Genomic DNA, 13,536 nt, shown 5'->3' on the forward strand with positions numbered 1-13,536 from the left:
CCCAGCAGCCCCCGTCTTAACATCCTTGTGAGGTAAAACCCTAAAAGAAAAGGAAACTACCTTTTCTAGCTACTACCTAAATGATAGTTCAGAAGAATCTAGACAATGGGCTACTTGTCCTACCTTTAGACCAAAGCCTATACCCCAAGTCTAGGTTCAGTGAATGATAATCACACCAACACTACAGGAGATGGGAGAGAAATTCTCTAAAGAAAGCATAGTGGGGTTTTTTTGTTTTTTGTTTTTTGTTTTTAGACCAAAACGTGTGGGAAACCATGCTAAGCAGATAAAATGAACAAACAAATAAAAAGCACAGTCTACGATATCTTTCATATCCAAAGAATTTAAAATTTCTATTTGGCCTTCTATGAGATATATAAAGCTAATGTACTTTTCATATAGTGAAAGGTACTTATAATTTTATTTTGTTTTAGATAAAGGATAATATGCAATCATAATAATCAAGTCGAGCACTTTTAAAAAACACACATTTGGCAAATGACAGCATTTACAAAATTATCATTTCTGTTTATGATTACCACATTATTTTATTAATTTAATATTAATTTTAAGAAGTATACAAAGAAATAAAATACTTCCCTTAACATTATCATTCAAAACTTCTTGGTGTACAAACCATGATACCTTGTATATACAAGGCCATGTCTGAGGTAGTGCATGCAATTTAGAGGGCCAAGATTTAGGAGATATGTGGGTAAATTAATTTTATTCAGAGGAGGCTGCTGATTTAAAAAAAAAAATGTTTAAAAATGATATTCTGTGAGAAATTTGAAGAACAGAAAAAGTAATTTCTAAATGTTAGAATCTTTAAGCATAAAAGTTTAAAAATATCTACAAATAGTTGAAGAATCTTTTGTTAGAAGAATATAGTCACTGCAGTTCCAAGGGCTACTAGAAGAAATAAATGCAAGTTGCATTTATAGGTTGAATTTGACTCCAGCTATAGATTTTAGTAGCGTGACGAATAAAGAAAAATTAAATGAGGGTCTCTTGCAAACTACCTCTCATTCAAAATACTTTGTTTTTAATTTTTTTAATGTTTATTTATTTTTGAGACAATGTGCAAGACAGAGTGCAAAAAGAAGAAGAAGTAGAGGGGCAGACAGAGGGAGACAGAGAATCTGAAGCCTACTCCAGTCTCCGAGCTGTCAGCCCAGGGCCAGATGCGGGGCTCGAACCCATGAACCCTGGTGAGCTCATGACCTGAGCTGAAGTCAGATGCTTAACCCACTGAGCCACTGAAGTGCCCCTCATTCAAAATACTTAAACAGAGATGGAATGAGTGTTCTAAGAGCTAAAGGAAGACTTCAAGCGGTTAGAAGTTAGGAAAATAATGCCTGTATGGTTAATAATTCTTTAAAAAAAAAACCGAGATGTGTTATTTCTATTTTTACCTTGCGTAGGTCACTGAAACTGAAATAAAATGAATGTTCATCTTGATCAGGAATGGAATAAATGATGAATATTTTAGAAAGAATGCCAATTGGGGCACCTGGGTGGCTCAGTCAGTTAAGCGTCCAACTTCAGCTCAGGTCACGATCTCTCGGTCCGTGATTTCGAGCCCCAAGTCGGGCTCTGGGCTGACGGCTCAGAGCCTGGAGCCTGTTTCAGATTCTGTGTCTCCCTCTCTCTCTGCCCCTCCCCCGTTCATGCTCTGTCTCTCTCTGTCTCAAAAATAAAATAAACGTTAAAAAAAAAGAGAAAGAATGCCAATTAATTATTGTATGTCTTAACCTTTTGACCTCATACATAGATATTTTTGAGAGTCAATTTTGTTTAAGGGAATAATGCCTGAATTACAATCAACCTGATTGATATATTATTGATGGCAGGAAATGATACTTATTGTAACTTTAGTAAAATGCTAAACGAATTAGTTTTCCCATGATATATAACAAATTATTAAAACATATTAAGTAACATGTTACACTAATAGTATGGTAGCATTACATTGTAGAATTATAAGAAGACACCAAAAAGGACCTAAAGGTAATGTCTAGATACAACTTATCTCACTGATGAGAAAACTGAGTCAGGTATAAGTTATTTATTTCAAGACACCGGTTAATAATTTATTCCCAATCAATGATAAATTCAAGTTTCTTCACGTTTTTAATGATCTCACATACTGCTACTCTTTACTGATCTGCTCACTTTGAGATTCTTGTTCTTTAGGACCGCATTTACAACATTATCAAGTTAGTGTTTCCTCCGGAAAAGTGTGGCCAACATGTAAGAGGTTTGGAGGACACGACACGTAGGAAGCAGTTTTGGAAAATGAGGGATCCCTTTACGAAAATCAGCAACTAAGTCTCAGGTAATGAAACGTTGAAATTTGAGAGCTCAGGGTAATTTGTTTTCTTCCTTAAATCCAACAGGGTCAAACACCGCTGAAACCAGCGCTTCCACAGCCTTCGCTATTTTAGCCCCTGACCTCCCCAACCTGCACTTACTTTAGTGTTGTGGTCTCTCAACTAGCTAGCCTTCCTCATTGTCATCTTCCAGAGCGCCTAATGCCGTGCCCAGTACATAATATAACCTGCTTTAAAATTACATGATTCTTGGGGTGCCTGGGTGGCTCAGTCGATAGAGCAACCGACTTTGGCTCAGGTCATGATCTCACGATTTGTGAGTTCGAGCCCTGCGTCAGGCTCTGTGCTGACAGCTCAGAGCCTGCAGCCTGTTTCAGATTCTGTGTCTCCCTCTCTCTCTGCCCTTCCCCCACTCATGCTCTGTCTCTCTCTAGTGCATAACATTACATGATTCTATCTGCCAGTGATTCTCAAAGAATGGTCCGGGAATTCCCAGAGTCCCTGAGATACTTTCATGGGGTCCACAGTATCAACGCTCTTTTCATAAAAATAGAATTTGAAGAAGTTTATTGATATGGCTTCAGATTCCACATTGCCACATATGGAAACAACCATCTGTCAAGTTTTAGTGTGGTATCAGAGAAAATACCTACAATTATCTGAAATACCCCTTCCTTTTCCAACTGCATATCTGTGTACTTTATACAGATGTTACTTATATTCTTTTTTTTAAATTTTTTTAATGTTTTATTTATTCTAGAGAGAGAGAGAGCATGAGTGAGGGAGGGGCACAGCGAGAGAGGGACACAGAATCCAAAGCAGATTCCAGGTTCTGAGCTGTCAGCACAGAGCCCGACCTGGGGCTGGAACTCACAAGCTGTGAGATCATGACCTGAGCTGATGCTCAACCGACTGAGCCACCCAGATGCCCCTCTTTTTTTTTTCTTTTCACATTCTTGAAAGCCTGGAAATGGGTCAAGCTTGATGTTTTAAAGACTACTGTAGCTGTTGCTCTGTGAAAAAGAGGAGAGTGTTAGAAAACATAGCTAAGCAATCAAAAGCTATATTAATAGGGCCTTTATACTTAAAAACTGATTTTAATTTGGATACAAAGAGAAACCAATGGACATTTTAAGTTAGGCTAGGACAAATAAGGTTTGGAAGGTAGTGATATGGTCCAAATCAAATTCTAAAGACTTCCAGTGACTAAGTGGAGAATGCAATATAGTAAACAATGGAAGCAGGAGAAAAATTAGTATAACTTTGCAGAAATCTGGGAGTAAATTGGTGTGGCAAAGAAGTCATCCCAAAAGATATATTTTGAAAGTAGAGCTGATGTATTGACTATTGTATTGGATTTAGAAAATTCTTAATGTTTATTTATCTTTGAGAAAGAGGGGGAGACAGAGCAAGACCAGAGGAGGCGCAGAGAGAGAGGGAGACACAAAATCCAAAGCAGGCTCCAGGCTCTGAGCCGTCAGCACAGAGCCTGATGTGGGGTTCGAACCCACGAACTCTGAGATCATGACCTGAGCCGAAGTCGGACGCTCAACCCACTGAGCCTGCCAGATGCTCCTAGAATTCTAAGAAAATTAACAAAGAAAGACTTCCAGATATTTAACTTGTGAAAATGTGTGGACAACAGTTTCATTAACTGATATGAGAAAGATATGCATAGCGACAAGGGTTGGGAAAAAAATTTCCAGATCTTAGTTCTAGACACATTAAATTTAAGTTACATACTAGACTTCCAAGTGAAAATGGTAAGTAATAAGTTTGATAGTCAAATCTATAACTTTAGGGAAACCTGGAAGTCTGTACTGTCTCAGCTCTGCATCTATCTGTGACCTAACAGTGCCTGACCGATTGTATGTACTCTCAGAGTATTTGTTGACTAAATGACGCAACACCTAGTTCCCTTACTCTTAATCTTAACTCTTCATATAGTCTTCTAATTAACTCATTTATTATTAATTATCCTTCAAGCTTACACCTTATGAGGATGAATGATGACATAAATAAGAAATCCGAGCATTTCCCTTACTGAAAAGAAAGCTCCTTGAATAAATTCTTAGAGTGAAATATTTCATGTAAACTGAGAGAGCGTTAATACTTACCAAACATATAACACCGCTGAATAACTCAGAAAATTTAAGTTCCTGGTGTTACCTGTCTTGTCATTGCTGTTTACCATCACAAGCTCTGTCTATGAAGAACGTATGTATTTATTTATATGTTCATTTATTTCACTGATGTTGACAAATATTTATTGCTTCGTGCTCTCCACTAAGCATTTCAGGTGCTCATATGGAAGAATAATGTCTCTGCCTTAGAGTCTAGGCACTGGGGTCTAGTCATATTCCAGAATTACAATCAATACCTTGCATCCAAGAGAATGGTATTCATAAGTCTAATGGAAACAAGACGTGGGATGTCCTAGAGAGTTCCTGGGAGTTAGGAAACATTTTGTAATATTTTACATGAAACTAGTAACAGAGAGTTCGAAAGGGTAGTCCAGGCAAAGGGTACAGTGTATCTTCTAATTGGAATATTCTAGAAAATACTGTGGCAATATTTTAAACAATAAACTGAAAAGGTCAGCAGTAAAAGGAAGAGAAGGAGGTATGAAACTAGAGACAGGGAAAAGGATAAGAAAGCTATTTGAATAATCTAAGGGAACTCTCTGAACTAAGGCAATGACACTTTAGATAAAATATGGCTTCCAAATTTCAGACTTTGACATTTTGGTTGGCTAATACCATCATCTAAAGGTTCTAAGGAAAAAACAGGAGAGAGATCTTGAGACATCCATGTGGGGATGTCTAGAAGGATAGGAAGGTTTGGAGGAACACTGAAATTTAATCCATAGTGAATAGTTATATCAATGATCATTTAAGACATAAGTGTGACTATATTTACCCAGCAAGAGTAAAGACAGCCTCTACCAGAGGCAGAGTCCAAGAAAAGAAATGTAAAAATAAAGGAAAAAGGGTGTGTGTGTGTGTGTGTGTGTGTGTGTGTGTGTGTGTGTGAAACTGAGTTGATATAGACAGAAATACACCTACAGAAGTAATAGGATGCAATGTCATGAAAACCAAGAGAGCAGTGTGTAATGAGAAGTGGAGACTTAATAATGCCAGAGGACACAATCATAAAATTGAAATGCAAAACATTGAAATAAATTTTGATATAGTGATGCAAGATGGAGGAAAACAATAGGGCATTTCTTCTGCCATCATGAACAATGGTCAAAGTTTTCATAGGAGAATGTGTAGCTTTTTTGAACAATGTACTTCCAAAGAAAATTCTTTGAGGAAAGTTTGAAAGATAGTTAAAAGACTGCAAGATGTGGCACAGCAACAGATGATTTTAAAAAAGCCGAGGTCTTTAGTCTATAGGAAATAGGATTTAATGTAGTTTTCCCAGTAGTCCTTACTTATATGAAGGGCTCTTACATGGGATCTTCTCTGGAACATACCTGTGGGAATTAAGAAGTTAATACCAGAATAATATTTCACTGGGAAATAACATACTCTAATTTGGAAGAAAGGAACAAGATTGTGACTAATGAAGTAAAAAAAAAAAAGTATTTGAATTTGTTTGGCTTTGGAAGAGGTAGGAGTCATAAAATTATAAAGATACATGTTATGGCACCAAAGGGAATGCCAATGTTTAATTGAAGAAAATAAAGTCTTAATGAAGTAGTTTTATTTTCAGACTAATAAGTATGCATTAGGGTTTTGTTTGTTTGTTTGTTTGTTTGTTTGTTTTTGCAGACTACCCTAATGTAACATTTCATGAAGATGAAACAGGTTTTGCTTCCAGTTATAAGAGAATATACTATGTCACTTTTATCTTTTCTTGAAATTTGATGCAGTTTCATGTTTCTAGAATGAGTATCATAAGCACAGTAAATTTTTCCTTTTCATTTCCAATTGTTTGCAAAGCTGGAAAATATTATACGTATTAGAATCATTATTTAATCTTTATTAGGTACTGAAACTTGCATACTCTGAAAGCATATGAAGATTGAAATTATACTTCCATGACAAAAGAAAGTATAAACCTCATCAATTGTGTTTTTTAACTCAGGAAAATCATGTAGATCTAAATTATCCTGATAACTCCAAGTTTTAATATGTATTTTTTGTGATCTCTTTAATATGAAAATGATAAGAAATAGTCTCCTTGAATATATATGAAAACTATTTAGACCGTAAGTGGTATAATAGTATATTTTAGGAATATATGATTGACCTTTCATGACTAATGGTTGGTGATTTATTATTTTACCTCCCTTCCATAAAAATGGACTGTAAGACAGTGACAGACACTTAAAAGGAATCGAGGGTCTTTTTCCTGGCCAAATTTATGATAGACTTTACTATCCTTCCAAGAAAGAAAAGGATATCTTCAAGGATGGTCATCTTGGGCATAAATTTAGCCATTATTGATTATATTGTCCTCTAGTTGAAGTAACTAATCCTTCAGCTGATGGCAAATGGAAGTAAAATGGTCTGATTATTTCACTTTGAATTTTAAAAGGCACACAGTCAAGTTTAAACTTAGCCAGCTAAAAATAAAATAATGGAAAAAGGTGTTGTCAGCTAGCTGAATAAAAATAGAAATGTTTTCATTACTTCAAAAATAATGAAAATATATTTTAGTAAAGAAGAAAATCAACACTCCATTTCCCAGCATTATTTTGGAAACAGATCATAGGATGATAATGTAAGAAGACCAGATGGGAAACACAAGAAACAAGAATTAGACTTTCAAAATACTTCAGTATAAGGTACATGGGAACCTGGAAAATAACTCCATGCTTTATAAGTAATTTATTACTAATTACACAAAAATTTACCAAGGACACTTTATATTAAGACTCACATGGAAAAAATTAAATAAAGCATATATATATATATATATATATATATATATATATGTATATATGTATTTGTGTATATATGTGTATGTTTATACAGTGTGTATATATGTGTGTGTACACATGTGTGTGTATTATATATATATATATATATATAATACACACACATGTATATAAAATACACACACACACTTTAAGCATATTTTGGTCTTAATTAAATGAAACATAAAATGAAAACCATTCAGTGGTTTTGCGGAATTTATTAAAATATCAAAAAAAAAAAAAAACCTTTGCGAATGTTGTAACACATAGTATGGGACTGAATGTAATCAACTGTAGCATATTATAAACTTTTCCACAACTAGTTCTCTACTTTGACTCTAAGAAAAATTACTGCTAATATTTTCCTCATTGGAATTTGTGCTTTATATTTGAAAAGAATTCAAAAGAACAGTTACAAAGAAAAAAATATACTACTTGATGTAAGGTGTAACGCTAGTTGCAATTTAGCATATTGCTTTTGAAAATAATAAGGTCAATCACTTCTTTTCAGTTTTATGATAAAAATTGCACACCACCCAAATTAGGGCTAATGCATCACATATTCAGTGTAGCATTTGTTTCAATAGGCCATTTACTCAAATTTCAGTGGCCACTTTTAAAAATCAGAGTCTGTAATTTCTTAATCAAATACTATTGAATAAAGTTATTTGTGAATTTTTCACAGCTGTGAAATATCAAATATGACCAGAACTCCACAGTTAAAAATAAACAGAAAATTTATGAAATTATTTTGATACTTAAGAACTGACATGCTGTATATATATTTTTATATGACTTCTTTTGCCAAGCAAAGCAAACTGAGACAACATACATAAAGAGGAATTATGGAATTGAAGCGATTGACAATTAAAATTAGGTTTCTATGGTTTCAAATGGCATGATTAATTCTAGAGAAATCTATGCTGAAAATAAAGAAGACCAGTCACGAGATGACTTTGACCTATTAACATAAGTTCCTGTGAATACAGGTTAAGTTATTTATAAATAAGAAAGTCACAGAGCTCTTTCATATATTTATATAAAGTGTTACCCTTAATTCACTCATAGGAAAGAAAAAAAGAAACTTACTATTACCCTAGGACTGTGAAAGGTACTTAGAATAAAGAATTGTATAAAAAGTGGTTTCCTCATCTTAAAGTAACTGAGGATCCTGTGCAGCAGGCAGATATTACAAGGTAGCCTTTGTACCTCTGAATCTGTCACTTCCACACCCTGTCCTTCTCACTTCTATCCAGCCACTGATAGCCTGCCTTTATTTTTCAGATGCACAAAAGACTTTCCATCTCAGTTGCTTGTGCTGAAGTTTCTATCTGCCTGGGGTGCCCGATGTGACCAGCTATTTCCCAAACTAAGGTCTTTGGAATTCACTAATAGTTGCCAACTCTGTATGCTTATTTCCTGTCTTTTTGCCTAAAATTTTACATGGAGGAAAAGATGATGCTTATTCCAAGCCAAGTATAATAAAAACTGTATGCTTTCTTAATTTCCTGTCTATTAGGGCATATATATTCCCCAGTTGTAATACAATGTAGGCAAAAATCTGTTGGACACTACACTGGGAGATCTGTTGTTTCTCTAAAAACATACAACAAATGTAACTACTCCTTCTTTCTGCTTTGAAAAGAGGTGGGATAGATGGAAATGAAGAAGCTAGTGGGTAACCATGAGACAGCAAGCAGGAGGGAGAAAGCAACAGGCTAACAATAAGTATGTCGCTGGTTGCATAACTGAACACTTAAACCACTGTAGCAAAGGACTACTTCTAGAATTCTCAATGAGAAAAAAAAACTACCTATTTTTTTAATAAATTTGTTTTATTTTTTAAAGTGTATTTATTTATTTTGAGAGAGTGAGAGAGAGAGAGAGAGAGAGAGCCAGCCCAGGCAGGAGAGGGAGGAGAGGGGGGAGAGAGAGAGAATCCTAAGCAGGCTCCACACTATGTTTAACTGACTGAGCCACCCAGGTGCCCTTATAAATTTTTTTTAATATTTTTTTTTTTTTTTTTGAGAGAGAGAGCTGGGGAGGTGCAGAGAGAGAGAAGGAGAGAGAATCCCAAGCAGGCTCTACACTGACAACACTGAGCCTGATGTGGGGCTCTACCTCACAAACCATGAGATCATGACCTGAGCCAAAATCAAGAGTGGGACACTTAACTGCTTCAGCCACCCACGCACCCCAAAACTATCTATTTATTTTTATGCTACTATAGTTAAATGCCATTACTGACTCGTACAAAGCCCCAGTTCAAGTTCTCTGTTCAAACCATAGAGGATGTTCTCTAAAATTCCTTCCCCAACTAGTTATGTTTAAGTACCTGAACTTTTTTTATTTACTTCCAAGCATGTATAATAACATGTGATTTTCTCATTTGTTTTATGTGTTCACTTGTTTGTTGTCTCTCTCCAACGCTGGATGGAATGGAATCTCCACGAAGGCAGGGACTTTGTCTTTTCCTGTACCCTTGTATTGTCAGCACTTGAACCTATCAGAGAGACAACACGGCGCAAGTGAAAACTGCCCGAATCTAGGAGACAGGAGAAATTGTGCATGTGCATGGAAAGGAGAAATATTCTAGGCAAGACAAACTAATTTGGGAAAAGACAAGGAAACTTGAAGTGGCAAGCAGTTCTTCCTGGGTGGAAGAGTGTGATTGAAAATAGTACAAGATGAGGTTGTAAAAGATGTCACGTGGGCAGGAGATTATCCCTCACCTGCTCTAACATGGGGACTCTCTGATGGAATTGAGTCAACAAGGAATGCGATAGTTATGCCTTTCCAACAGGTGAGTTTGATGCCTTGTGTCTTAGGGAAGGTTGCTACCAGTAAAAAAAAAAAAAAAAAAAGAAGAAAAAAATTCTGCCACAGTGAGTTATGCAAAGAAGCTTCAATCAGGTTGAATATACTGGGATGGAAGAGGACAGGCGTATTAAGGAGACTTGGAGCTAGAACCTATGTTTTGGTGATGAATTATAAGAAGAAGTTTCGTATCGGTATTTCAGAAGAAGGAACACATTAGGTATAACAATAAAATTGATTTTATTCATCTTGATTATGAAGTGCCTGTAGAACAGTAAGGTGCCAGGATGTAATGATAATCAACAGGCGGTAGTTAACCTGGACTGGAACTAAGATAAACCATCACGTCTGAAGATGCATACAGGTATGAGTTTAAAAATGTGGACGTGGAGAGATACCTTTCAGGCAGAGCATGTAGAAAGAGACGATGGAAAGGCCAGAGGAGAACTTTGGAGAAAACCAATATTGGATGGAAAGGAGGAAGAAAAATGAGAGAAGTTATAGTTAAAAAAAAAAAAAAAAAACTAAGAAAATCAGAAAAGAATAATTCTTCAGAATGCAATTAAAAGGACAGGTCAGCATCTGGTGAGAAAATATTTTAATCTCTCCTCTTGGAGCACTAGAAAACTCTCTGTTACATTTAAAGTTTTTCTGCCGATAAGAGTATACGTGCACAACTTTCTGCTCTTGTCAAAAGAGGAACAGAAAAAAAGGAAGGATCTCCATTAGTTGGACATCTCCCGACTGTGGTAAATGTGATAGGAGAACCAAATTCAATCTAATTTAGGAAATCATAAAATGTGCTGCTTCTGGCACACACATGTTCTGCAGCATAGTATGCCTACGGGGTACAAATCAACAGCACGACTAAAGATGACTACCTCGTGCACAATAAATAGAATACATCTTGTCAGTGGATATAATTCCATCAGGAGCAAACCATCCATCCTTAACTTACCATTTCCAGTTATTTTTAAAATCCGAAATGACAACTGGTAATAAATGTTACTGAGTCGGGAACAGTAGCACTCACTATTCTCTCAATGAGAGAAAAGACTCCTCTATTTAATGAGGGATATTTCTGACTTACAGTTACATGGTAACAGCTGAATTTGTGCCTCCATGTTACATGGCAACTCATGCACAAACGATGATTTAGTTTTGTCATCTTTTTTTTTGTCCTTAAATTCTCTTAGCTACTAACTGTTTCTGCATTTATTCCCACAACAGAATTCTCCAACATTTCTGAAAAGGGGTTTCTTGTTTTTGTATGTCTCTGGAATAACTGTGTTCTTGGGTATGTTTGAATTTTTGCTGAAATTAAACTGCATTGAGAAAACTGCACGTCATGGGGTCGCTCACAAACAAAGTGCCCCTGAATGATCAGCACCTAAAGCAAGACCTGGAATTGTACCAGATCCTAATCCTTCCTTATGCCTGTTCAGATATTACTGAACAAACTATAACCATTACCCTGAATTCTAACATCATATATTATTTGGTCTTTTCTTGCACCCTATCTACACAGAATTTTACAACGTGTACTCTTTTGTGTCATATTTTATTAGCATAACATTATGTTTGTGACATTTATCACATTATTATATGTAATTATAGATTATTCATTCTCATTGCTATATAATATTTCATTGTATACCTATAACTAAAATTTATTTAGCCATCTATTTTTGTTAGCCATTTGAATAGTTTTAGTTTGCTTTCTGTTTTCTTTTATGAGAGTTACCTGTTTGTTTCTTTTTTTTTTTTCCAGGTTTTGTTTTTTTGTTTTAATTGTGTATTTGTATGTCTGAGTATATGTTTACTACAAATAGAGCGGGATCTTAAAATATGTTTATGTTCTTTAGCAAATATTGCCCATATTTCCATACTGTATGAGAGTCCCCATTGCTCTAAATCTTGCCCCCAAATTTGTATTATCTGTTTTTCATTTTAGCCATTGCAATGAATGTGTAATGTATCCCATTGTGGTCTTAATTTGCCTTTGTCTGATGACCAACTCAGCACCATTTGTATGTTTACTGCATTTTGGTTATTTGGATTTTTTCTTTTGTTAAATATATGTTGAAATCTTTTACCCATATTTCCACTGGATTTATGTGTTTTCACGATTACTTTGTAAGAGTTCTTAATTTATTTAAAAGTCTTTTATTTGAATACATGTACTGTAAAATCTTCTCCGTTGTATGGGTTGTTTTTTCACTCTGTGTCGAATGTCAATTGAAGGTAGACATTCTTATTTTTAATGCAGTCCAAATTATTTTCACTTCTCATTAGGTCTGTTTAAAAAATCTTATCTACTTCAAAGTCACAAAGATACTGCATGATATTTTCTTCTACAATACGACATCAATCTACAATTGATTTTTATGCATGATGCAAAGGAAGGGTATGTAGGCATCTGTGTGGTATATATGTGTATGTACATATATGTGTGTGTGTATATATTAGTTGTGCAACATAAATGGGTGAAATTCTAAAGCTGCGGATTATACAATTCTTTACTCTTAAATGTTAACCTTAACCCTCTGAAACTTTCTTACAATTTTAACAAGGAAAAAAAAAATGTTGCAGTGAAAGCAGACCTTGCTATCCTAAAAACTACTACAGAGAGTTAATTACAATAGGACGCAGAAAATCACAAACTAAATCTGCATCTTCATCAGAAAGATCCAGGAAAGGTATACTCACACAGAGAACAGTGGGCCCTGGATGAAAGGAGACAGAAAGACTGGAAGGCAGAGTAGAGAGTTATATAATAGAGATATATTTATATATATTTCACAGGACATCCAGCATACTATATAATGTAAACATTTTAATATGTTTCCCCTACAAAAATCTTTGGCAATTTTCTAATAATGTTCACTAAATAAAGAATATTTATTTTATCAATCTGCATTTGGCAGCTCTATTTCTTTCTTAAATCTTCGTACATATTCAGGTTGGCCTTGTATTATATATTCCATCATGTTTCATATTTGTTAGCCAAGAACATGTAGCCTAATGCAATGTCTGATAATAAAAAAAAGAGATATGAAATGACAAATATAATACCAGATTTGCATAAAAGATTTCAGTAGTCTTCCTTATTAAACACATAATTTGGTCTACAATTCATTAGATGGCCCAGGATATTTTTATAGCAAGTAATGAAATATCAAAGTTGTATTGTTTAAATTCTGTGAGTCAAATGACATTGATGGCCTAAGTTATCTGTAATATACAAATACATAAAAGTCAAATAGATTCTCAAAAAAAAAAAAATCTGTCTCTGAACAACCTGAGTTAACTATTAAAGGAACCAATGAATTTATCATTATCAGAGGTTTCTTTTGGCATTTTAAGTCCATAGATCAATTACCATTGATATTTAACTTGCTTTGATGGGAAAATAAAGTCAGCATTTGTAGCCCATATAATTTAATAAAAATTTCATTG

The sequence above is a fragment of the Panthera pardus genome, unplaced genomic scaffold, assembly GCF_024362965.1.
Source record: "Panthera pardus isolate Hobbes unplaced genomic scaffold, ASM2436296v1 HiC_scaffold_13, whole genome shotgun sequence".
NCBI lineage: Eukaryota > Metazoa > Chordata > Mammalia > Carnivora > Felidae > Panthera > Panthera pardus.